The sequence below is a fragment of the Haliotis cracherodii genome, unplaced genomic scaffold, assembly GCF_022045235.1.
Source record: "Haliotis cracherodii isolate W230 unplaced genomic scaffold, xgHalCrac1.p SCAF_4, whole genome shotgun sequence".
NCBI classification, from domain to species: domain Eukaryota; kingdom Metazoa; phylum Mollusca; class Gastropoda; order Lepetellida; family Haliotidae; genus Haliotis; species Haliotis cracherodii.
In genome coordinates, this window is record NW_027266297.1 from 50,131,561 (window position 1) to 50,158,685 (window position 27,125).

The 27,125-nt window shown below is 40.5% G+C and overlaps 1 protein-coding gene across 2 annotated transcripts in view; it reads left to right on the forward strand.

Annotated features, from left to right (window-relative positions):
- The window catches only part of LOC139480089 (plasminogen receptor (KT)-like), a 133,202-nt gene that overhangs the window by 45,359 nt on the left and 60,718 nt on the right, over positions 1 to 27,125 (forward strand). The gene's annotated exons all lie outside the window — the stretch shown is intronic.

Consider the following 27,125-nt stretch of genomic DNA (forward strand, 5'->3'; position numbering starts at 1 on the left):
CATGAGCGTTTTTGCATAAGAAATTCCCTCTGTAGTAGAGGTATATGAGGGGTGTTCATTAAAGATTTCCCCTAAACCACTTAGGGTTATCATATTTGGTTGAAATTTCACATTGTGTAATGATACATGTATCTATGGGTTATGTCTGAATTTGCAGCACCGAACTATTAATCTTACCTCTTTTACAGGTGCTATGATCGAGTAGGGTGTGACAATGTAGCCAGTAGAATACTGAGCAGTGATTAGGTTTTTATATTTGAAAGGTCGCACACCAAAAGAAACTTTCGATGAAATTAAAGCAACTTATGGGGAAGATGCCCCATCATATGACGTTGTTAAACACTGGCATTGCCAGTTCAAGTGTGGTCGGACATCTGTGGAAACAGCTGCCATTCCTGGTCGCCCCCATTCAGCCCCCATTCAGGGCTGCAACACGATCGCCCTATGGCTTCGTGCCATCATTCTCCAAGCCTATGAGGCTGCAGGACTGGATCCTCTTGAGAGCCAACAACCCACATGAGATCCAGGCGGTCGCCTCTACCATGGCGGTTCACATCAACTGCTCCATCCGTGCCATGATGGAAGGCTGCTTCTGGCGTTCAGACACAGTCTTTGCCAGCCTCTGCTTGCGTGATGTTGCCCCACAAAACGTGGCCCAGCTGGTCACCGCCACAAGATGCTTCAAAATGTCTGGTGCTGACCTTTCATTTCAGCACATAAGAACTCTCCAATGACAAAGTTACAGGTTACAAGTCAGGTTGATTGTTGTTGCAGATGTTATTAAGTAAGGGATTACATATGTCAATAAATAATGATGACAAGACCTTTTCAATGTTCATAATTGATAATACACTAATGAGTCAAGAGGAATATTATATGGGGGTTCTGGGTGAGATGCCAGTTACCATCCATATGGACCTGGTTGGTCTGATATACTTTTAGATCACAAATTTTGGAATTAAGCAGGAGGTTTGTTATAGCCCAACCAGGTCACAACACCACATTTGTTTAGGGGAAAACTCCTCTATACGTAAGAATTAAGTGGGATAGCAAAGAACCATTGCAAGAATCGGCATCAATATGCTGATGACAACCAGCTCTATGTATACTCGGACCCCATGGTACCGCGGCATTCATCGTATCGCGGCATTTGTGATTTCCGGTAGTTCACGCGGGACACGCCTCTTAGCGGCTGTCTTTTAATGCAAATCAGTAACCACGAAGTGCTCACTTCGTAAACAATTTCAATTTCCTCGGAATGTTCCGTCTGCTGTAAGTAAGGAGTTATTAATCAGTTGATACATATTTCTGGCATCTGTTGTGATATTGCCTTACCCCCATCTATCAATGGCCAACTATATAACCCGCAGTTCCCCAAGTAAACTTTCTCTATCAACCTGAACTAGACCATCTGCATATTCATGGCGACTATTGAGGTAACGGAAGTTACGTAGTCCGCACATTTTTTCCCGCTCTGTGCCCAGAATCTATTGGGAGATCATAAGGGCCATAATGCCAAACTTAGGAATACGTTCTTCACTATTAACCAAAAGATAAATACATACTTTGGGCATACTAGGAGTGCTTTTTATATATTTATTGTTGACTTTTAACAATTTTCCATTTTGTGACAAATTATTGTCATCCACTTTTTTTTAAACAATCTTAAAATATCATTTCTGATATTTTGATGTTGACTTATAAAAATATTTTTCTCTTACTTTTCGGTAAATATGCATTGAATACCTATTGCTGATAACACATTTAGAATTTTACTTGTGCTGTCTTTGCACTTGTCTGGACAAATCACTGATGTCTGGCATGATCATATCAAGTGGTTGGTAGAATTATGTCCTCTTTTTGTCCAATTCGGACCTCCATACACAACTTTTCTCTGTACCGCGATACGATGGAGTTCTCTCCCTTGTCAAACAGAGCGCGAGGCCCGGCTTTTACTCGGAGCTACTGATGTAAATAATGAACTTTTATCAGTAAAATTTGCATTGTTTGATAACATGAATGATATCTGATACAGAGAACACGAATAAACATAAAGGTTAGTGAGTGCATTTGGTTCCGTTTAGCGTACATGACAAGTACCGCGATACCCCGAGGTTGCAGGCTACTATGTTGGAAGAGCTACCATCATGTCTGAAGAAAATGGAAAACTGCTGCAGTGATAAAAATGGATGATGTCTTACTGAAGTAAAACAATAACAAGACAAAGTTTATTCTCTGTGACGCTCACAAAACCTTTGGAAATGCCAACTACAATAGTGACTGGGGGAGATCAGTACAATCAGTATCAAAAGTCAAGAATCTTGCGGTGATGCTTGACAACCAGCTGAAAATGTCATATCAAGAATCCCAAATATATGAAAAACAAAAACTCATTTCTACCTTCCACCTTCAGAACATCGTAAAGTTATAAGGCTATCCTAGACAAGAGGCTCTCATAACCTCCAGGCTGGCATACTGCGAGAACAAGGACAACCCATGTTTTCAAAACTCTACATTGGAGACCAGTACCTGCAAGAATTGAAGTTTATACTTGCTTGTCACCAGTCTCACAGTGTTACTGCCCCCTACACTCAATCACATGAACTCATATCACAAGACAAAGAAAGATTCTTTCTGTCCAAAACATCAAAACCCACACTTGTGGACAAAGAACCTTCCATTGTTTAGTTGCAACCAAATGGAACACCTTCCCATTCAGATTTAGTTCTTCCCAAAACCTGCAGCCTGCAAGATGAGGCTGGATATTGTAATGGGTATCTTTTTCCTACCCAAACTGTGCCTTGCTATGAACCAGTCAGCACAGATTTAGCAGACGACACTATCAGCTGTCTAACAAGAGTCAACCATGTCCCAAATGTCACTGAAGAATGTCACAGTCTCTATGTAGAGGCGGATGAGCTTTCTCTTAAACAATGCTGTCTAAATTTATTTTTACAATGCATCACTAAATTATATCAGTCAAATCCAGCTTTTGAATGCATATTCAGTCCTCTCTACGAACAATAAGAAATCAACACTCGCTCAACCATTCGGAATCAGAATAAAATCTAAAGTCAGAGGTAGACCTAACATTAAGAAAACTAAAGAAATAAGATAAAATACAATCAATTAAGAAACATTTATGTCACTCATGAATCTATATTCTAAGGATGGTGATGCAGTTGCTAATGCCACTGTCATTGGATCCAAAACAATATCTTCACGAATACCTGATAACAGTTCCATATTCACAGCAGAAGCAAACGTCATTTTTACAACACTAAAATATAGCAGTAACCAATTTAAACATAAACAATTCATTATTTTTTCAGATTCTCTTTTGTGCCTTCAGGCGATTAAATATATGTCTTGCAAACTTCCACTTTTAATCCAAATTCTTGAATTAATGATCTTGCTATTGGCCAATATGACATCGTCTTATCTTGGTTACCAAGCCATGTTGGTATCATTGGTAACACAATGGCTGATGCTGCTGCAAAAGCAGCACTCAACAAATCTGTGTCTCCACTTATAAACCTATTCATTGGGATCTCTATTAAGTAACAGAGTTCTTTCTATAGGCATTAAAACCTATTGTGAGTTTTAACTTTCAAAGTAAAACCTATTATGATGTTTTTATTTTCGTTTGGCAGGTTTTACTTTGAATGTAAAACCTCAAATCCCAGGTTAAACCAAGTAACTGAAAAAATGACAAGTAGCAATTCAAAATTTTAATTCAATTAAAATTGTATGTCAGGTGTACGGTTCCTTGTGGACATTTAAAAGCGACATCACTTCAGAGTCTCTGGTGAAAGGACAGCGAGGTTTCAAAACACAGGCTTTTAAACAAGTGCTTATCAATGCTGCACAATTTGCATGTGCAGTAACTGCTAGCCGTTACGTCACAACTACCTCTATGTAACAGTTGGATTGTTTAAAGTTGAAAATCTTGTAAAGCCAAAAACACCTTTAAAATTTGCAAATTTTTCATTTTGAAAAGTTTAAAAGAAGTGGAATATTGCAACAAAAACATTTAGAAACCGAAGATTTCACTTTCTTTTAAAAGTAAGTATTTTAGTTGTGTTTTGTTGTTGACACATCCAAGTGCTCTTGGACGCCTGGCAAGTCAGCGAATTTCACGTGCAAGTTATGATATCACATCTTCAAGGAAGCGTTATAATGAAGCGCCTCATTTATAGATGCTCGTTATAACATTTAATCAATTAAGACGGTTTATAACTATGGAAAAACACTTTCCCTCGGTTTTGGTAGACAGAGCATGCCCTGGGGGTCGGGAAGAACCGCGGGGGCTTCACCCCTTGGTGTTTCCCTCTCCCGAGGGCATGCTCTGTCTACCAAAACCTCGTAAGAGTGTTTTCTCCAATACTTCTTATCCCATACACTGTTTATAAACCTATAATTAGATCTTAATCCGTGATCTGATGCAAAAGAAGTGGGACACCCAGGTAGGTTTCAATAAATAACATGAAATTATACCGAATATTAGTTACACGAACTTGGGCTGTCAGTCCAGATTTGAAGATGTCATTATGTGATGATGTTGTAATGGCCACAGCAGACTCATTAAAAGGTAAGGATCCTCCATTTTGTATCCCTTGTGATGAAAGAATCACAGTCAGGCATGTCCTGTCAAAACAGTCAATAACTTTTTTAATGATGTTGATTCTCATTTAATGGCGAAGTCAGAACACTAATTCGTTTGACTGTAGCTCAATGGACAAGGGAGCTACGCTTCCGGACTATTTGACCCCCTGCCACCAGGCCTGTCACCCGGCCTGTCACCCTGCCACAAGCTGCCGTACAACAGACCTCTGAATAGCAGACCTTTAAACACTTGTAACTCGGAAACTACTGGTCCGATTTTGACCAAATTTTGTGTGTGTATGTAGAGTGGGATCGTAGAGGCGGTTTCTTGCAAGCGTTTCCTTACTTTTGACGGCATAGGTACAACCAAACCAATTGGGGATTCGAACTTGGACGAGGCCGGAAACAGATTCAGCACTTTATCTAAGCAATGCGACAGAAACCCAGGGTCCTGGCGAAGTCAGAACACAAATTCGTTTGACTGTAGCTCAATGGACAAGGGAGCTATGCTTCCGGACTATTTGACCCCCTGTCACCCTGCCCCAAGCTGCCGTACAGCAGACCTCTGAATAGCAGACATTTGAACACTTGTAACTCGGAAACTACTAGTCCGATTTCGACCAAATTTTGTGTGTATATGTAGAGTGGGATCGTCTAGATATTTATTGTAATCATAGTGTCCTATTGTAATCTTTCGATTTATTATTAGGGCTCTGTGCCCTGGGACACCCTTGTACACGTCAATTACGTAGCGGCGTCTTTATTTGACGGCATTGGTGTAAAGAATCCATTTGAGGATTCGAATATGAGCAAGGACTGGAATGGGTAGAGAACAACCAAGAAAGCTCTGGCTCCCGCCAATTTTGTCAAAACGGACTAATGGCATATGAGGTGAGGTGAAATGGGGTTTAACGTCACGTCCAAGATTATTGCACTTATATGGCGACGTGCATGTACGTGTGCGGGGCTGCTTGTACTAGTCCGGACTGATGCCGATATATAGTGCTAGCTCACTGAGATACCATGCCGCAGTTTAACATGAACACCCCACTCAGACACAGTATACTGACTCCGAGCCGACCAGTCCTTGTTTTAGCCCCTTAATGCCGAGCGCCAGACAGGGTAACAACAAGTACCAATTTTTAACGTCTTTTGGTATGACGCGGTCGAGGATCGAACTCCGGACCTTCCGCTCTCCGGGCGGAGGCTCTACCACTAGACCATGGAGGCGGTCTAATGACATATGAAGTAATAAATTACACTATAGCATATTCATCTGCAATGCATTTATAAAGTGGATTCAAATTGACTGGAACTAAATGATTTATTGGTATGAGGGGCGGTCGGGTAGCCTAGTGGTTAAAGCGTTGGCTCGTCACGCCGAAGACCCGGGTTCGATTCCCGACATGAGTGTGAAGCCCATTTCTGGTGTCCCCTGCCGTCATATTGCTGGAATATTGCTAAAAGTGGAGTAAAACCATTGGCGTTAGATGTATTTTACCCGTTGCTCTGAAACCGCTACTCCGAATACTTTCACACTACATGTGCCTGCAGCTTTAGTTGCTTGACATCTTTTGTTCTTTAACTTTGGCCATTGGCCACGTGGTTTGGCAGCCATTTTGGATTCAGGGTTTTCACAGTGTGTTTTGGGTACACAGGTCTTCAAAAGCATACAACGCTGAATCCACCACATGAAATGCTACCAAACTTTCTGAGATTTGTCTCCGTACATAACACATCAAACATTGATATATTTGATGGGATAGTTATTAGTTGCAGCCATATATACTTACTTACTTACTTTGGAGATTTAACGTGCGCTTTCCGACTGATGCGTATTTCGCACACGGGCCCGGCCAGGCCATTTAATGTGTTTCTGAAAGGGGCGAAAGTGGTCTGTGCAACCCAAGAGGGGGGTTTAGGGGTTGCTTATATAGAATTTGGGAATTTTGAGATTTGGAATAGATGCCGATGGGGTTGGGGAGGAGAACTAAGGGAGCTGGGTATGGTGGATGTTTGTTTGTTTATGTGATTTTGATTTGGTAGGTTATTGTGTTTTTAGATGCGTTTTATTAGTTCCGTTTTGATTAAGAATACGCCTAAGGCCTTGAAGTTTTCTAGTTTATTTTGTGGGTTTAGTATTGCTTCTAGAGTGAGAGCCTTGCGGCCATACTTGATTTTAATTTTCATACCCCCCGGCGTACCATCAACTCATCCAAGGCCCCAATCAGCCATAATCCCGTTGTTTATATTACTGGCTTGATCCTTTGTTTCGGTCACTGACTTCACCGACGATTGTCATCACTACCCTTGTGTGTACATAACAGGCTTCTCTACTCCAGTATAACAATATTTACTCTACTGCATAAACACTGCCTCCTACTTGTATATATACTTGTCAACCACACTCTGTATATATCACTCTCAAACCAGTGTCCGCACAGACATGCCCTAACACAACAGGCCAACAAACACATAAACATAGATTCGGCCAAAATCCAAACAAGAAAATATGCACCACCTACATCCAAACCTCTCCTCCCCACACCACACTCAAACACCACACACAAACTCTCGGATTCAATCTGGGGCAACCACATAGAAACCGCACCCACCACTTCCACACATCACCTCACACAGCCACCTACCAACTCCCCCATAACATCAACACCCGCATGCAAAGCAAACAGCAAAACCACAGACACACAACGACCCTCAGCCAGACACTCTACAGCCCACAAGGCAACAACACTTCCCCACAAGCAACCACAACAAAAAACCTCAAACACTGAGGAAACCACAGCTACACCCAACACGCAAGCACAAACTCAACACCCCACACCACAAACACCTCCACAGGCCTCCCCAATGAAAACTCAAACAATAAAAACCAACCTAACCGACGAAGACGAGTTTTCTTCCACCGAGGAAATAAATGAAATCACTTTCTCAGCCCCTAAAACCAACAAAAACTTCAGGCGCAAAAATCCTCAATTAACCAGCACTAAAACTCTTAATAACCTCACACTACTCCTAGCCTACATGCATAAGCAAAACTCACCAAATGCTAGTACTAAAGCTTTTCACTCAGTAGCACAAAAACTAAAACTCACAACTCTCTCCTTTGAGTTATTTCTCTCCCAACTTAGGGAAGCTACCAATTAAACAAAACCTAAAACTCAAAACAAACTAATAACCTCTCATCCCCCAAAATGGAAGGACTAAATATATTTCAGTGGAACGCCAACGGATTAGCCTCCCACGGCCAGGAATTAAAAGCTAAATTCAAACGAGACAAAGGTCCACACATAGTCTGTATACAGGAAACTAAATTCTCTACCAGATCTAAATTCACCCTACCAAACTATAACTCAATAAGAACTGACCGAGCCAAAACAAACCCAGGTAGAGCCGGAGGCGGCCTAATCATATACGTCAGGGAAGATTTAAGCTACAAAGAACTAAAAATAAACACACCGAACCTAGAAGCAAACGGTATCCAAATAACAAATAACAACCAAAAAATTAATATCATAAATATATACCACTGGGTAGAAAAACAGGTCAAACCTGAGGATTTAAACACCCTCCTCCAAATAGGCAATAAATCTACAATCTTCCTAGGAGACTTTAATGCCCACCACCCTACCTGGGGTATAGAAGATAAAATAGATAAACACGGAAAACTCATCTCAGAATGGATAGAACAAAATGACCTAATACTACTAAATAACAACCAACCTACTAGATACGACAAAATACACCACAAAATGTCGGCTATCGACTTAACCATATGCACCCCAGATTTAGCCCAAAGTATTCAATGGGAAGTACACAGGGTACCACTAGGTAGTGACCACTTCCCCATAAATATAACTATAGGAGACGTAAACATCCCATCACCAGCCCCAAACCAGGAACCTAAATTCCACTACATCAAAGCCGACTGGGACAAATTTCAGGACATTTGCAACCAGGCTAACCTAGCTGACCTAGAAAGTAACGACCCCGAAATCTACTGTAAAAACCTCACTGACTATATAATAAACGCAGCTAAAAACTCCATTCCTTTCAAAACAACCAGCATAGGCAAACCCTCGGTTCCTTGGTGGAACGAGGAGATAGAACAAACTAGGCGTAAACGCAAATCCGCATTCAATAAAGCCAAACGTGACTTCAAACACCTAAAGATAGCACATGAACTAAATCACAAAGTACAAAGCTTAGTTAAAACAGCTAAAACAAGAGACTGGAAAAAATTTTGCGAAGAAATTAACCATCATACAGACGCCAGAACAGTTTGGCGCAAAATCCACGCCATTAGGGGCATTAAACGTCATAAAAGAACTCCCAACGTAAACAATTCAACAAACCCCACTGAAAAAGCTAATAACCTAGCAAATCACTTCTCGGCCGTCAGTAGCAATAGCAACTTCAACCAAAAATTCCAGGAACAACTAAAAGCAGAAAGCAAATTTACCAAAGAGCCAAAAGATAATAACCTAGAAATTAATCTCCATTTCACAATGGAAGAACTACTCCACGTCCTACAAAATAGGAAAAAGGGCACAGCCCCAGGCTTAGACCTTACTTCATACCAGATAATTAAACAACTACCACCCAAACTACTCCAAACTCTTCTGAAACTCTATAACCTCATATATCTAAACGGACAGGTCCCATCACCTTGGAAACAAGCCCTGGTCATACCAATCCCCAAACCCAATAAACCAGCTGACCAGGCTAATTCATACAGACCAATCTCCCTAACTTCTAACTTATGCAAAGTAATGGAATCAATGGCCAAAAACAGGTTACAACACTACTTAGAACAAAACAACATAATAAATCCAGACCAAAGCGGTTTCACTCCTGGACGCTCAACCTTAGATAACCTCGCCCGACTAGAGCAGGACATTAAAACAGGCCAACTTAACAAACAATATACTACAGGCATCTTTCTAGACTTCTCCAAAGCATTCGACATGGTTTGGCATAACGGGCTAATACAAAAACTACAAAAAATAGGACTTAAAGGTCAAATAATTAACTACATCCAAAGTTTCCTAACAAACCGCAAAATCACCGTGGGCATAGACCAAACGCTATCGGACCAATGTCCCCTAGAAAATGGCACTCCCCAGGGCAGCATCCTAATCCCAACACTCTTCAATATTATGATTAACGATTTATTCGAGGGACTATCCCCCAAAGTAAACACATCAAAATTCGTGGATGATGGAGCCCTCTGGATCCGCACTAAAAGCATTAAAATGACCCAAAACTTACTACAAAAATCTCTAAATAAAATACAAAAATGGGCTGACAAATGGGGCTTCTCCCTAAACTCAGAAAAAACCACAGGAATAGTATTTAAACACAAAAATATGCAACCCGCCACCCTAAACCTCCAACTAAACAACAAACCAATCAAATTCCAAAAACAAACCAAATTCTTAGGATTAATCTTCGATGAACATCTCACCTGGGATGCTCACATTAAAAACCTTGTAACCAGATGCAGCAAAGACCTAAACACGTTAAGATGCCTAACCGGCTCCAACTGGGGGGCCTCTAAAAACACCCTCCTCTCACTCTATATATCACTAATTAGGTCCAAACTAGACTATGGCAGTGCCATTTACGACACTTTAAACAACTCTCTCATTAAAAAACTAGACTCAATCCAGTATCAGGCCCTAAAACTAATCACACGAACTCAACATGGCACCTCTTCCACCTCACTCCAGGCCTTAACAGGAGAAATGCCACTTAAACTACGTAGGGAACAACTTACCCTGAACTTCTGGGCCGCGTCCCAATCAAACCCACTAATCGAAAACTTAATAAAACAAAATATTAGCCCTAGAAACCAAGCCCTAGCCCGGAAACATCCACTTCTTACTCCAATTTCCCAAAGAATAACCAATTACCTAAACGAACACAAAATAAATAATCTTAAACAAAACAATAAATCATCCAATATCTTCACTCCAAAACTTAAAATACCAAAAATAGACACAACACTAGCCGATACACTAAATAAACAGACCATCCTAACATCGCTAAAACCACCACACTAGCATACATACATGAAAATTGGCCAAATTGGTGTCACATATACACAGACGGATCCTCAGATCCGATCTCAAAACACACAGGTTTCGGAGTCCACATCGCACAACCAACCAAAGACACACAATCTTATCGACTCCCAAACAACCAATCCATATTCACGGCTGAACTAATGGGCATGGCCTCAGCACTACACAATCAGCAATCTAAAAAACACCAAAAAATCCTCATCCTAACCGACTCTCTCAGTGGACTACAAGCCCTCAAAAATAAAAACACTACAAAACGCCCCAAACTAATAAATCAAATACTCAATAGCTCAAACAACTTAACTGAGGTAGGTAAACAAATAGAGTTCATTTGGATCCCCGCCCACGTAGGAATCTTTGGAAATGAAAAGGCAGATAAAGCAGCAAAATTATCCCTTAAACTCCCAGAAATAAGCTTAAACTTACCCAGCTCAAAATCAGAAATCAAAAGTGTCACTTAACAAAAAATTAACAAAAAATGACAAAATATATACCAAAACTCAAATAGCCAAATCAGGAAAGTACTCAAAAAAACCCTAAATAAACCCAAAATACTACACCCATCCAAAAAAATCGACAGAATAATTACCAAACTACAAACAGGCCACACCAAACTAAATAATCACCGTAAAATAGCTAAACTACACACAACAGGAAACTGCCCACATTGCAAACAACAAGAAACACCAGAACACGTACTCATTCACTGCACACACTACCAAACACACTGAACAACACTACAGACCACACTAAATCTTAAAACCGGACTTACACTAGAATCAATCCTAAATCCACAAAATTCAAAGCCTTAGGCATATACCTAATAAAAACAGGACTAATTAGTCGCATTTAAACCCCAAATAAAATATTAAAACCAAAACTACCTTATTTGATAACCACCCAACACACACAGCTCCCTTAGTTCGTCCCCCACCCACTCTTGGCATTCTTTCCAAATCTCAAAATTTCAAAATTACTATATAAGTAACCCCTAAAGCCCCCTCCTGGGTTGCACAAACTCACTTTTCCCCTTTTTGGAAACACATTAAATGGCCTGGCCGGGCCCGTGTGTGACATACGCTTGCAGTCGGAAAGCGCACGTTAAATCTCCAATATAAGTAAGTAAGTAACTCTGTATATCCTTCTTCTCAGCTGGCTCAGGCACCACTCTCTCACTAGAACTTTCGGCAGATAAAATAGGACTTTGGTTTAAAAGACAAAAAATAAATTACAACAATATTAAAAAAGCCAACAAAGGATACCAGATAATCTTTCCTAACCCAGAATCTTACAACGCAGCAAATAAAATAACTCAAATATGCCACGTCACGGTAATCAAACAAACACCTAATTGGCAACAATATACTCGAGGCGTAATTAGGGTTAACCCAAGGGAAACAACTGAGGACTTACAATTATACTCTCTAGAAGCTAACATAAACCAAGACCAAAACCCTCAACCCCTAATCATCAGCACGTGCAGAATAACCTCAACTAGAAACGGAAAAACGGTCCCAACCTCCATTGTCATAATCAACTTTAAAAAAACCGCTAAATTCCCTGAAGCTCCCAAACACATATCCTTCGGAGCCCACACCAACTTAGAAGTCAAACCCTATATAAAGCAGGTTAAGCAATGTTCAAAGTGCCTCAAATACAACCATACTGCTTCCCAATGCACATACCCTAAAACTAAATGTAAAAAATGCGCACAAACAGACTGCCCAGGCACATGCTGGTGCATCCACTGCAAATCCACCCAACACACTTCACTTTCAAACCAATGCCCACACAGACACACACTCACCCAGCAGGCCAACAAACACATAAACATAGACACGGCTAAAATCCAAACACGAAAATTTGCTACACCGGCATATAAACCACTCCTCCCTACACCACACCCAAACACCATCCCACAAACAAACACCACACCCATAACCGACAGCTCTGTCTGGGACCCCTACCGAGAAACCGCACCCACCTCACACACACAAGCAGCCACTCAACCAACCACGAACCCTCCCACATCTCACATAGCCAAAACATCAACCCCCGCATGCAAAACAAACCTCAAAATGACCACCACAACACGACCCTCATCCAAGCACCCTACAGCCCATATGGCAACAACACTCTCCCACAAGCAAGCACAACAACAAAACACAAACACTTAGACAACATCAGCTACACTCATCCCGCAAACACCTTCACAACCCTCCACATCACATGCATCCCCCATGGAAACTCAACCAGCTAAACCTAATCCAACCGATGACGAAGATTTCTCCACTACTGACGAAACAATAGACACTATTCCAACTAAAACAAACCAAACTCCCCAACCAGCCAACACCCCAAACCAAAATAACCTCACCTTACTCCTAGCATACATGCATAGTCAAATCTCACCAAAAGCTAGTATGAAATCCTTCCACAAAGTAGCTTTCAATCTAAAATTAACCGATCTTCCCTTCTTCCTCTTTAACCTCCATCTAAAAGAACTCACCGAATAAAATAAACAATAAAAAGTAAATCACCAATCACCCGAAACCAATAATGGAAGGACTAAATATTTTTCAGTGGAACGCCAACGGACTCACCTCCAAAGGCCATGAACTAAAAACTAAATTTAAACTAAATAAAGGCCCTCACATTGCTTGTATACAGGAAACCAAATTCTCAAAAAAATCCAAATTCACACTACCTAACTACAACTCAGTTAGAACTGACAGAGCTAAACCGAAAACAAGAAGAACCGCAGGAGGACTAATCATATTTATCAGGGAAGATATAAATTACGAAGAAATAAAAATAGACACGCCAAACCTAGAAGCCAACGGCATTAAAATCACATTAAATAACCGAAACATAAACATCATAAATATTTACCACTGGGCGGAACAAAAAGTGCAACCTGAGGATCTAAACAAACTACTCCAAATAAGTGATAAATCTACTATATTCCTAGGAGACATTAACGCTCACCATCCTACATGGAGCATAGATGATAAAATGGATAATCATGGCAAATTAATCTCCGAATGGATAGAAACAAACGACCTAGTACTCCTTAATAGCAACCAACCCACGAGGTACGATAAGATAAACCAAAAAATGTCGGCTATCGACCTAACCATATCCACCGCAGATCTAGCCCAAAGCACTCAATGGGAAGTGCATGACGTCCCGCTAAGTAGTGACCACTTCCCCATAAACATAACCATAGGAAATACAAACGTACCAATCCAAACAGAAAACCAAGAACCAAAATTCCATTACAATAAAGCTATCTGGGACCAATTCCAAGATATCTGCAACGAAGCTAACTTAAACGAAATAGAAAATAAGGATCCAGAAACCTATTGTAAAGACTATATAATAAACGCAGCCAAAACCTCCATCCCCTTCAAAACATCTAAAACAGGCAAACCGACCGTACCATGGTGGAATGAGGAAATAGAACAGACTAGACGAAAACGTAAATCAGCCTTCAATAAAGCAAAACGTGACTACAAATATTTAAACATAGCCCACGAACTAAACCACCAGGTTCAAAAACTAGTCCAAATAGCCAAAAGTAGAGACTGGAAAAAATTCTGCGAAGGTATAAATAACTGTACAGATGCCAGAACGGTCTGGCGCAAAATCCACGCCATTAGAGGCTTAAAACGACATAAAAAAAAAACTAACATTAACAACTCAACCAACCCCGCCCAAAAAGCAAATAATCTCGCCAAACACTTTTCGGCCGTTAGCAGTAACGGCAACTTCAGCCAAAAATTCCAAGATAAACTTAAAACAGAAAACAAACCCTCAAAAGAATCAAACAATAACAATCTAGAAATAAATCAACCCTACACAATGGAGGAGCTCCTCTACGTAATCCAAAACAGGAAAAAGGGCACAGCTCCAGGATTAGACCTAACCTCTTACCAAATAATTAATAAACTCCCCCTAAAACTACTCCAGGCACTACTCAAACTATACAATCTCATCTACCTAAACGGACAGGTTCCTACTCCTTGGAAACAGGCCCTAGTCATACCAATCCATAAACCTAATAAACCAGCTAATCAAGCTAACTCATATAGACCAATATCCCTAACTTCAAACTTATGCAAAGTAATGGAATCAATGGCTAAAAATAGATTACAACATTACTTAACCCAAAATAACATCATAAACCCAGATCAAAGCGGTTTCACTCCTGGCCGCTCAACCCTAGATAACCTCGCCCGACTAGAACAAGATATTAAGACAGGACAACTAAATAAACAATATACCACAGGCATCTTCTTAGACTTCTCTAAAGCTTTCGACATGGTATGGCACGACGGTCTAATACAAAAACTTAAAAAAATAGGACTCAAAGGTCAGATAATAAACTACATCCAGGACTTCCTAAACAATCGTAAAATAACCGTGGGTATAGACCAAACTCTATCGGACCAATGTCCCCTAGAAAATGGCACTCCACAGGGCAGTATCCTCAGCCCCACCCTCTTCAATATAACGATAAACGATCTATTCAAGGGCCTATCCCCTAAAGTAAACACATCAAAATTCGCGGATGATGGAGCCATCTGGATCCTACTCCTTGGAAACAGGCCCTAGTCATACCAATCCATAAACCTAATAAACCAGCTAATCAAGCTAACTCATATAGACCAATATCCCTAACTTCAAACTTATGCAAAGTAATGGAATCAATGGCTAAAAATAGATTACAACATTACTTAACCCAAAATAACATCATAAACCCAGATCAAAGCGGTTTCACTCCTGGCCGCTCAACCCTAGATAACCTCGCCCGACTAGAACAAGATATTAAGACAGGACAACTAAATAAACAATATACCACAGGCATCTTCTTAGACTTCTCTAAAGCTTTCGACATGGTATGGCACGACGGGCTAATACAAAAACTTAAAAAAATAGGACTCAAAGGTCAGATAATAAACTACATCCAGGACTTCCTAAACAATCGTAAAATAACCGTGGGTATAGACCAAACTCTATCGGACCAATGTCCCCTAGAAAATGGCACTCCACAGGGCAGTATCCTCAGCCCCACCCTCTTCAATATAACGATAAACGATCTATTCAAGGGCCTATCCCCTAAAGTAAACACATCAAAATTCGCGGATGATGGAGCCATCTGGATCCGCACTAAAAGCATGAAAATGGCCCAAAATTTACTCCAAAAATCTCAACAAATAAAATACAACAATGGGCTGACAAATGGGGCTTCTCCCTTAACTCAGAAAAAACAACAGGAATAGTATTCAAACATAAAAACATGAAACCCGCATCCCCAATCCTCCAGCTAAACAATCAAACAATCAAATTTCAAAAACAAACCAAATTCTTAGGACTTATTTTCGATGAACATCTCACCTGGGATGCTCACATCCAAAACCTAACAACTAAATGCAGTAAAGACCTAAACACCCTAAGATGCCTAACTGGCTCTAACTGGGGAGCCTCCAAAGATACTCTCCTCTCTCTCTAACATATCACTAATTAGATCAAAACTAGACTACGGCTGCGCCATATACAACACCCTTAACAACTCCCTATCTAAAAAACTTGACTCAATACAATTTCAGGCTCTCAAACTAATTACACGCACCCAACATGGCACCTCCTACACCTCACTTCAGGCCTTAACAGGAGAAATGCCACTAAGTCTACGCAGGGAACAGCTAAGCTTAAATTTCTGGGCCGCGTCCCAATCAAACCCTCTCATCCAAAACTTACTAAACCAAAACATCAGCCCTAAAAACCAAGCTCTAGCTCGTAAACACCCCTTACTTACCCCAATATCCCAAAGAATAACAAACTACCTAAATGAACACCAAATTAAAAATCTTAAACGAAACTGCAAACAATCAAATATCTTTACCCCTAAACTTAAAATACCCAAAATAGACACAACACTAGCTAGCCAAATAAATAAACAAACCGACCCAAACATAGCTAAAACTACCACACTAGCATACATACACGAAAATTGGCCAAATTGGTGTCACATTTACACGGACGGATCCTCAGATCCGACCTCCAAACACACAGGTTTCGGAGTCCATACCACACAACCAACTAAAACCACACAATCCTTCCGACTCCCAAATAACCAATCAATATTCACGGCAGAAGTAATGGGCATGGCCTCAGCCCTCCATAATCAAGAATCAAAAAACCACAAAAAAATCCTAATACTTACCGACTCCCTAAGTGGACTGCAAGCCCTCCAAAACAAAAATACCAAAAAACGACCTAAATTAATAAATCAAATACTTAAAATCTCCAACGACCTAACTAAGGCAGGCAAACAAACAACCTTCTTGTGGATCCCCGCCCAAGTAGGAATATACGGTAATGAAAACGCCAATAAAGCAGCTAAACTATCCCTCAAAATCCCAGAAATAAGCTTAAACTTACCCATCTCAAAATCAGAAATTAAAAGTGTAAACAAGCAAAAAATCACCAAAAAATGGCATAACCTTTATCTAAACTCAAATAGCCAAATCAAAAAAATGCTCAGCAAACCACTAACCAAACCAAAAATTCTTCATCCGTCAAAAAAATAGACAGAGTAATCACTAAACTCCAAACAGGACACACCAACCTAAATAACCACCTAAAAAAAATAAAAAAACACACTACAGGTAACTGCCCACATTGCAAACAACTAGAAACCCCAGAACACGCACTCATCCACTGCACACACTACCTCACACATCGAACCGCATTACAAACCACCCTCAATCTAAACAAGGCTCTCACTCTAGAAGCAATACTAAACCCACAAAATAAACTAGAAAACTTCAAGGCCTTAGGCGTATTCTTAATCAAAACGGAACTAATAAAACGCATCTAAAAACATAATAACCTACCAAATCAAAATCACATAAACAAACAAACATCCACCATACCCAGCTCCCTTAGTTCTCCTCCCCAACCCCATCGTCATCCATTCCAAATCTCAAAATTCCCAAATTATATATAAGCAACCCCTAAAGCCCCCTCTTAGGGTTGCACAGGCCACCTTCGCCCCTTTCGGAAACACATTAAATGGCCTGGCCGGGCCCGTGTGCGAAATACGCATCAGTCGGAAAGCGCACGTTAAATCTCCAAAGTAAGTAAGTAAGTACTCTGTATATCATTTGTTTGATAACGGTGATAGAACCTACACTGAAACGTCACTCTTAATTGTAATAAAGAAGTTGTTCATCCATAAATTCTTATCCTCACTTTGTACTCCAACTTCTAAATGCCTATCAAAGAAGAAGTCAGTGAAATATCAAATTGCTAATACATTGTACAATAATTTTATGCACTGTATTATAAAGTGGATTTAAGTAGGCTGAAACCGAATGACTCAGTAATTCTCAAAACCATAGAGCCCGACATCGCTGCCTGCAGCTATATTTATTAGGGCTCTATGCCTGAAAGGCAAGAGACCTATTGTAATCGTTCGATTTATTATTATTATTAGGGCTCCCTGCCTACAAGGCAAGAGCCCTATTGTAATTGTTCGATTTATTATTATTATTTATTATTATTATTTATTATTATTATTATTCCGCCGATTTTTGTTCCAATCCTAACTCCAAGATAGCTTAGCTACTGAAGTTATATCCACAAAAATCTCAAGACTCTAGACTGAAAGACTAAGGGCAGATAACTCAAAACAACTTTAAAAATCGCAATTTCAACAGCTAATATCTCCGCCACCAAAGCTCCAAAGACTTCCAAAATTCTTGAACAGATCCGGAATCAGATGCCCAACAAAATCTCTACACATCTAATGTAGCGAAATTGCTTCGTTTGGCCTCCAGATTGGATTATGTGTTTTGGCACTGTTTTTTACCTAATTTCTCAGTACTTGACGCCCAAAATCTCCTCAGCTCAAACTACCAGCTCAAAAGCTTCCAAACTCTCCATACTTTGTCTCCAAGTACCATACTAACAACTTCAAAGAAAGCGTTATTATGTGAAAAGTCGTGTATTTTCCTGATTTCTCATGTCCTGGCGATTCCAGAACACCAAACCGTTTGTCTGTAGCTCAATGGACAACGGTGCTACAGCTGTTTAGATATGGCACTCTTTGGCCCAGGTCCATAAACTTGCCAAATAGCACAACTCTAAATACCCGTAACTCCGAAACTACTTGTCCGATGTCGGCCAAATTTCGTGTGTGTGTGTAGAATGGGGATGTCTGTTACCACGCCTAATTGTAGCGACATAGTAAATAAGACGACGGAGAGAGAAATGATGCATAATTTATGTATAACAACATCTTTCAACATGTTGCTCCTAACCAGATCATTCTATAACTGGCAGACTAAGCAATCGGTAGTATTTACATGTGAAATTCGATATCGAAATGCAGTCACAAATCACAAATGCAACATTCATCAAAACTCTATCTCACGTGTTTTGAAAATGTCATTTTGTGGGGGTGACAAAGGTGCTTTACGAACGAACGCTTCAAAGAATTTTTTAAAGTAAAGACACTGAAAGAAGCAGCAGTAAAATTACAAATAGGTCCCGTTCACTGCACTTCAATCGCCAGCTATACTGTGTCCTCTTTGCGCTATACGCTACATTATTGTCGATAGACCAGAGGTATCGGTTTGTTTATATAACAAACTACAGTCTGTAATACGTGAGCTTTGTGTATAGTTTTAGGCTATGGACCACAGAAATCAGTTATCAGGGTCAATGAGATACAGTGTTAAAACAGCTGATGGACAACGCAAGCAGATGCAGGCTATAGAAATACATTTACGTTTGCGCTCGCATGTTCAACGGTTCTGCATAGAAACCAGTGTAGCTTGGTGTAAATATCGACATCGTATGTTTTGTTCTGTCAAAGCTCCTATCTGCCTAAATTGGCACGAATTCACAATACACATTGTCAACAGAGTTAAGCAAAGAACTGCGCATACATGTTTATTGGCCTCACAGCGTGTCAGCGTACCTCAGTCCCATGCGGCTGGGTTGGTCGGTCGGGTGCATATTGGAACATGATCCACGTGCATGGTAATGGTATGGCGAGACAGCTATCGCGGGGTCGTCCGAGAGCCGCGTGTGGGGTGCTTCAGTCAAACCATGACCTATATCCCGCCCGAAGTGTTGCCTCCTTCATAAATACTGTTCAGACTGTGTGATTTACGGTAGGTTTGTGATTGAAAGTTTGATATCGCTAAACTCTCCGATTAATGTACTATCTTTTAAACGTACTTGTCACAATTTTCTTACCACAACCTCAAGTAATAACAGGCCGGTTCACTTCATGTTTCGACGGTAGCGATTTCTTTAGTCTGTTTCTGTATGGATTTTCTTCGCGCTATATGTTGTACTCTCTGCCAGCGGGAAGCACGCAGTTTCGCGCACAAGCACGTATGGACGATATATCCAGATGTGTGTAAAACGCATAACAGAACCAGACACCTTGTACGACATGATGTATGGAGAGCATTAATGTTTTCAGATGGATCTATATCAACATCGTATTTTTTGTTCGTTAGTGGTCCACGTGGAAGCTCATATCTGCATTGGCGCGAATTCACAATACACACTGTCAATAGAGTTAAGCAAACACAGAATTGCGGAATCCATGTTTATTGACCGCACAGCGTGAGCCACGGTAGCGAGACGCGCTAATCAAACTCCCGGTAGATTTATTCTTACTACACTTATTCTTTCAGCCGGCACTGATAACAGGTTAAATAGATAGGAGAGCAGTATAATACTCGGCTACAGATGCTGAAACTGTTGTAGTGGCGGGTAATGAAGGCTCCAGTTACCAATGGCACGAATAGAGTTACCACCCTTCATAATGCAAAACTGGACCTGTGCCAAAATGGACTGTTTTTCTCAGTCAAAACGGACAAGTTACATGTCACATAGTTAATAAAGGCTATATCATAATGATACACAGTACTGCACTAATCCTTCCTGACACCGGTAGTGACTTGTAAGTCAACAGGAAAAATGCCCTGTTTTATAAAGTCCACACTTTTGAAGCTTCATAGGGCGCCAATTAAGAATGACCATGACTTTGAATCATTGGTATCAAAGTAACCACACATGGTTTCTTGGAACGGATTTCCGCACTATCAAATTACCTTTTAATAATGCGAACTTTCATTATTGACAATTCCATTTTTTTCTGAAAGATCCCAGATATAATGCCATCTTTAAGGAGTATTATTTACCAATTTCATTATGGTTTAGAAATCAGTCCCTTTCTCAACCTACTTAAGTGCATTTATCTCCATTGTGTTTACAGCTAATCGACTTTTAAACTTTGATCACAAACGCTTGGAAGACTTTGGGTTTTCTTTGCTGATTGGTTAAGTTGCTTCAACAAGATGACAAGAGGTCACTGACATGTGTTGTTACTATTAGATAATGTCCCAAGCTATCTCATCCCTTAGCACGTGTCAAATGCCAACATCCATTTCCTGCCAACTACAATAGCATGTCACCAACACCCCTGCATGCTGGTATCATCCATCCTAAACAGGTCCTGAACCAAAATGGACACTTTTTTTCTTGGTCAAAACGGGCTGGTGAAATATCCTATTGATAATCCAGATCATCTTATACTCATACACAGTATAGCACATATCCTTCCGCATATCGGAATGCTCTTATATAAGAACAGTAGAACATGTCTTAATGGTAATAGATTATGATCATTAAGAACTCAGTTTCAATGGTTTTTAGTACTCTGTATAACCAAAGTGCATCTTTGCAAAAGTACTTCTATGAATGGAGAACAGGATCCGCTGCTACAAAATTCTGATAGGGAGCCCGCCATCGCTGCTCGCAGCTATATTTATTAGGGCTCCCTGCCTACAAGGCAAGAGCCCTCTTGTTATTGTTCGATTTATTATCATTATTCTTTATTATTATTATTATTCCGCCGATTTTTGTTCCAATCCTAACTCAAAAACTACTGCTCAGAATCTCTTGAAAATTTCCACAATGATAGCTTAGCTACTGAAGTTATATCCACAAAAATCTCAAGACTCTAGACTCGAAGACTAAGGGCAGACAACTCAAAACAACTTTAAAAATAGCAATTTCAACAGCTCATATCTCCGTCAGGAAAGCTCCAAAGACTTCCAAAATTCTTGAACAGGTGCGGAATCAGATGGCCAACAAATTCTCTACTCATCTAATGTAGCGAAATTGCTTCGTTTGGCCTCCAGATTGGATTAAGTGTTTTTGCACTGTTTTTTACCTAATTTCTCAGTACTTGACTCCCAAAATCTCCTCAGCTCAAACTACCAGCTCAAAAGCTTCCAAACTCTCCATACTTTGGCTCCAAGTACCATACTAACAACTTCGCAAAAATTATACGTATGTGATATGTTGACCTGATAGCCCTTTTCCTGACGATTCCAGAACACCAAACCGTTTGTCTGTAGCTCAATGGACAACGGAGCTACAGCTTTTTAGATATGGCACTCTTTGGCCAGTCCATAAACTTCAAACTTGCCATATAGAAGAACTCTAAACTTGCCAAATAGCAAAACTCCAAACACGCGTAACTCCGAAACTACCTGTCCGATTTCGGCCAAGTTTCGTGTGTGTATGTAGAATGGGGATGTCTGTTACCATGCCCAAGTGTAGCGACATAGGAAATAAGACGACGGGGAGAGAAATTAGGCATAATTTATGTATAACAACATCTTTCAACATATTGCTCCCAACCAAATCATTCAACAACTGCCAGACTAGGCACTCTTTGGTATTTTCATGTGCAATTCGATATTGAAATGCAGTCACAAATCACAAATACTACATACATCAAACTCTTATTTCACATGTTTTGAAAATGTCATTTAGTGGGGGTGACAAAGGTCTTTTACGAACTCTTCAAACATTTTTTAAAGTAAAAGACACTGAAAGAAGCAGCAGTAAAATGACAAATAAGTCCTGTTCACTGCACTTCAATCGACAGCAATACTCGTGCATACGATTCCGTTCTCTTGGCGCTATACGCTACATTATTGTCGGTATAGGTTTATTTATATAACAAACTAGAGTCTGTAGTACGTGAGCTTTGTGTATAGTTTTAGGCTATGGACCACAGAAATCAGTTATCAGGGTCAATGAGATACAGTGTTAAAACAGCTGATGGACAACGCAAGCAGAAACGGACTATAGAAATACATTTACGTTTGCGCTCGTACGTTCAACGGTTCTGTATAGAAACTTGGTGTAAATATCAACATCGCATGTTTTGTTATGTCTAAGCCCATATCTGTATCAATTGGCGCGAATTCACAATACACATTGTCAAGCAAAGAACTGCGCATACATGTTTATTGGCCTCACAGCGTGTCAGCGTGCCTCAGTCCCACGCGGCTGGGTCGGTCGGTCGGGTGCATATTGGAACGTGATCCACGTGCACGGTAATGGCATGGCGAGACAGCTATAGCGGGGTCGTCCGAGAGCCGCGTGTGGGGTGCTTCAGACAAAACATGACCTACATCTCGCCCGAAGTGTTACCTCCTTCATAAATGCTGTTCAGACTGTGTGATTTACGGTAGGTTTGTGATTGAAAGTTTGATATCGCTGAACTCTCCGATTAATGTACTATCTTTTAAACGTACTTGTCATAATTTTTTTACTACAACAGACAGGTTCACTTCATGTTTCGACGGTAGCGATTTCTATAGTCTGTTTCTGTATGGATTTTCTTCGCGCTATATGTTGTACTCTCTGCCAGCGGGAAGCACGCAGTTTCGCGCACATGCACGTATGGACGATACACCCAGATGTGTGTAAAACACATAACAGAACCAGACACCTTGTACGACATGATGTATGGAGAGCATTAATGTTTTCAGATGGATCTATATCAACATCGTATTTTTTGTTCGTTAGTGGTCCACGTGGAAGCTCATATCTGCATTGGCGCGAATTCACAATACACACTCTCAATAGAGTTAAGCAAACACAGAATTTACACCGAAACGTCACTCTTAATTGTAATAAAGAAGTTGTTCATCCAAAAAATTCTTATCCTTACTTAGTACTCCAACTTCTAAATGCTTATCAAAGAAGAAGTCCGTGAAATATCAAATTATTAATTACATTATACAATACTGTTATGCACTGTATTATAAAGTGGATTCAAGTAGGCTGAAACTGAATGACTCAGTGCTTCTAGAAAATAGAGCCCGCATCGCTGCCCGCAGCTATATTTATTATTAGGGCTCTATGCCTGAAATGTAAGAGACCTATTGTAATCGTTCGATTTATTATTATTATTATTATTATTATTATATTATTCTTTATTATTATTATTATTATTATTATTCCGGCGTTTTTTGTTCCAATCATAACTCAAGAACTACAGCTCAGAATCTCTTCAAAATTGGCACCAAGATTCCCAATGTCCTGAAGCAGATACCACAAAAATCCCAAGGCCGTAGGCCCAAAGGCCAAGTGCAGATAACCAAAAAACAAGATTTTTTAAACATTTATGTTGGCCTATATCTCCCAAACCGCTTGTCCGATTACTTTCAAAATTGGCATGTGTCTGCTGCTTTAGGTGCCTGTCATTTTTTGTTCTTTGACTTTGGCCATTGGTCACGTGGTTTGGCAGCCATATTGAATTCAAGGTTTTCACAGTGTTTTTGGGGTACATATCTTCAATAGCATGGAACTCTGAATACACTTAATGAAATGCTTCCAAACTTTCTGGGACTTGTCTCCATACACAACACATCAAACCTTTGATAGCTGTCTTTGGATATCTTTTTTAGTTGAGGTCATATTGGATTTTGATTTTGATCATTTTTTTCACAGACATTTTACTTTAAAGATCATATCTTGTTAGGTTCTTCACAGAAACAACTGAGACTTTACATTAAGTTACTTAGTCATATGAACCTCATTTTTTGTTCTTGGTTGATGCTAAAAGTAACAATGCTTTGTTGAAATATTAAAAAACAGATTTGAGTGCAAATGCTGAATGAAGCACTTGTAAATCTAGGTAGTTAGGATTATCTTCCTTTGACTGTCGACTACCCTTGAAGATGAGGGTTAGAATTGGTCTTTAACAACCCATGCTTGTCTTGAGGCGATTATCGAGATTTGGTGGTCAGGCTCCCTGACTTGCCGTTTCTTACTTTAGACGGCATTGGTACAAGCAAACCATATGCGGCTTCGAACATGGATGGCGTGTCAAATGGGTGTAGAACATCCTGGGACGTTCTGGGACACGTCAGTGTCGTAGGGGCAATGTTTCGCAAGCCTTTCCTTACTTTTGATGGTGTCGGTACAACCAAACCATTTGGGGATTCGAACATGGTTCAGGTTCATGGAAACAGGTTCAGCACTTTGTCTAAACAATTCAACAATAACCCGGAGTCCTGGCGAAGTCAGAACACTAATCTGTTTGACTGTAGCTCAATGGACAAGGGAGCTACACTCTTTTTTTCTCCCGGACTATTTGATATCCTGCCACAAACTGCAATACATCAGACCTCTGAACACTTGTATCTCGGAAACTACTGGTCTGATTTCGACCAAATTATTTGTATCTTGTAAGGTTCTTTGAAGAAACTATTGAAAGTTTGCCTGAAGTTAGTTTCACATATGTACCTCGTTTTTTGTTCTTTGTAGCATGCTAAAAGTAACACCACTTAGTGGTAATATTTGATTTCAAAATTCTGAGAATGAAGTTCTAGTTAAGATTATCTCCCTCAGAACGCTAATCCATTTGACTGTAGCTCAATGGACATGGGAGCTACGCTCATTTTTCTCCCAGACTATTTGACCCCTGCCACGAACTGCAATACAGCAGACCTCTGAACACTTGTATCTTGGAAACTACTGGTCCGATTTCGACCAAATTTTGTGTGTGTGTGCAGAGTGGGATCGTCTAGATTATTATTGTAATTATATTGTCCATTTGTGTCATAGAGTAACAGTTTAACACAATAAGCCATTCCCCGCGATTTCCACTTAAGCATAATAACTGCTCCCTTAGCAGGGATTTCTGGGAACCTCAGGCTGTCTGCTTCCGCCATGTATACTGAGTCAAATTAAAAACTTTTTTTTAAAAAGTAATCCCATATATGATATACAACGGACAAATGTATCAGAGGATTTTAATAACGGTGGTAAACATAATTTGTTCCAAGCACCTACGGTATTTGGTAATAACATCAACAGTTTAAATCATAAGTCCCAAGCAAGAGAATCAGATGGCACACAGGTTCAGTAGCGTGTATGGCCACCATGTGCTTTGACAACTGCCACACAACGCGTGGACCTTATGATGCTTGTGAACACATGATTGGGAAGACGATGCCATTGTTCCTGCAAAATGGTGCCAAGATCTTGCAAATTCTGTGGTTGGTTCTGGAGACTTCTGCCAAGAGCATCCCAGATGTGTTGGATGGGATTGAGGTCGGGAGACCTTGATGGCCAGTCCATGACGTTGACTTCCGCATTCTGAAGGAAATTCCTTGTCAAAATTGCAGTGTGGGGTCTGGCATTGTCGTGTTGGAAGATCAAACCGGGTCCATGTGCTGCCATAAAAGGCAGAAGTTCTGGTGCCAGTACCTTGTCGCGGTAAGCAGCAGCGTTGCGGTTGCCACGGATGACAAGAAGCCTGGAACGTGCATTGCCACAGAAAGCACCCCACACCATGACACTTCCGCCTCGAAATCTGTCAACTTCCTGTACACAACTCTGGGCGTAATGTTCATGATGGCGCCTCCACACCCTCGCCCTACCATCAGCAAATCGAAGATTAAATCGGGATTCATCACTGAAGACGACTTGATTCCAATTCCTCTTGAGTCCATCGTAAGTGTCCCTGTGCCCACAATTGACGTTGACGTCTGTGTTATTGAGTCAGAATCGGCCCGCAGTATGGCTGTTGTGCTTGAAGGTGAGCAGTTCTCAGACTGTTTGCGCACCCAGTCTACCCCTAAACAGTTCATTTCTGGTTGATGTAGCCGTCAAAAATCGGTTACGGAGGTGACGTAAGACAATCTGACGATCCTCTGCATGTGACGTCACACGTGGTCGACCTGGCCTAGAGCGATCAGCAGTGGTACCCGTTTGCCGTAGACATGTCTGTAAATCATAAACAGTCCGTCGACTACAACCCATCGTCCTTGCAACTTCAGCTACAGACGTTTCCGTCTGCAACATGCCGATGGCACGTTCACGATGCACATTTGAAAGGCGTAGCATGACAAATGGCCGTAAAGACTTTTGTTTTCTTGTGTTTTTCTTTTTTTGCTAATGACTGCTAAGAAGTGGCTGAAAACAAGTGCTGTATTATGGCCATGTGACCAGTGAAAAACCACTTTTGCCACAATAGTGCTGTGCACATGATTTTGATCGATTCACCTGCACAAA